The sequence below is a fragment of the Cebus imitator genome, unplaced genomic scaffold, assembly GCF_001604975.1.
Source record: "Cebus imitator isolate Cc_AM_T3 unplaced genomic scaffold, Cebus_imitator-1.0 Scaffold240, whole genome shotgun sequence".
Lineage (NCBI taxonomy): Eukaryota > Metazoa > Chordata > Mammalia > Primates > Cebidae > Cebus > Cebus imitator.
Genome location: NW_016107555.1, coordinates 614,210 through 615,410, shown reverse-complemented (window position 1 = coordinate 615,410; position 1,201 = coordinate 614,210).

Below are 1,201 nucleotides of genomic sequence, written 5' to 3'. Positions count from 1 at the left end.
TTTTTTTTTTCAGATGGAGCCTCACTCTGTCACCCAGGCTGGAGTGCACTAGCATGATCTCAGTTCACCACAACCTCCACCTCCTGGGTGCAAGTGATTCTCCTGCCTCAACTTCCCGAGTCACTGGGATTACAGATGCTTGACACCACACCTGGCTAATTTTTTGTATTTTTAGTAGAGATGGAGTTTCACTATGTTGGCCAGGCTGGTCATGAACTCCTGACCTCAGGTGACCCGCTTATCTTGACCTCCCAAAGATGTGATCCATCGCGCCCAACCAAGAAGGCTATTTTAGAAGAGTGGGTCAGGTAGTTATCTGCAAGACCTGAAGGAGGTGGGAGAAAGCCCTGTGGTAATGGGTGGGGTGGCAGGTGCACACTCAGTGTCCTGAACTGCAATGAGGCTCCGTGGAAGGACTACAGGGATGTGAATCCAGGGAGGAATCAGGCCAGGCCACACAGGACCTCCCATTCCATGGTGAAATATTTGGATTTAACTCTGAGGATGCTAGGAAAACAATGTAAGGTATTTAGCTGGGAACATTATCTTCCTGGTGTTTTAACAGGATTGCTGGCCGGTCCCAGTGGCTCACACCTGTAATCCCAGCAGTTTGGGAGACGGAGGTGAGTGGATCATGAGATCAAGCGATCGAGACCATCCTTGCCAACATGGTGAAACCCCATCTCTACTAAAAATACAAGAATTAGCTGGACATGGTGGTACACACCTATAGTCCCAGCTACTTGGGAGGCTGAGGCAGGAGGCAGGAGAATTGCTTGAACCTAGGAGGTAGAGGATACAGTGAGCCGAGACCAAGCCACTGTACTCCAGCCTGGCAACACAGTGGGACTCCGTCTCAAGAAGAAAAAAAAGGATTGCTATGCCATAATGTGGAGTACAGACCTTAAGGGTCCAGAGAAGCAGACAGACTAGATAGGACATAATTAGACATCAAGACTTGATGGTGGCTTAGATGAGGGATCTTAGTTCTTGCCGCTGCTGTAACAAATTACCTTAGTGGTTCTCTTACAGTTCTGGAGCCCAGAAGTCTGAAGTCAGTTTTATTGGGCCAAATGAAGATGTTGGCAGGGCCACAATCCTTCCAGAGGCTCTATGGAGAATTCATTCCTTGCCTCTTCCAACTGCTAGTGGCTACCGGCATTCCTTGGCTTGTAGCCACATCTCTCCAATCTTCAAGGCT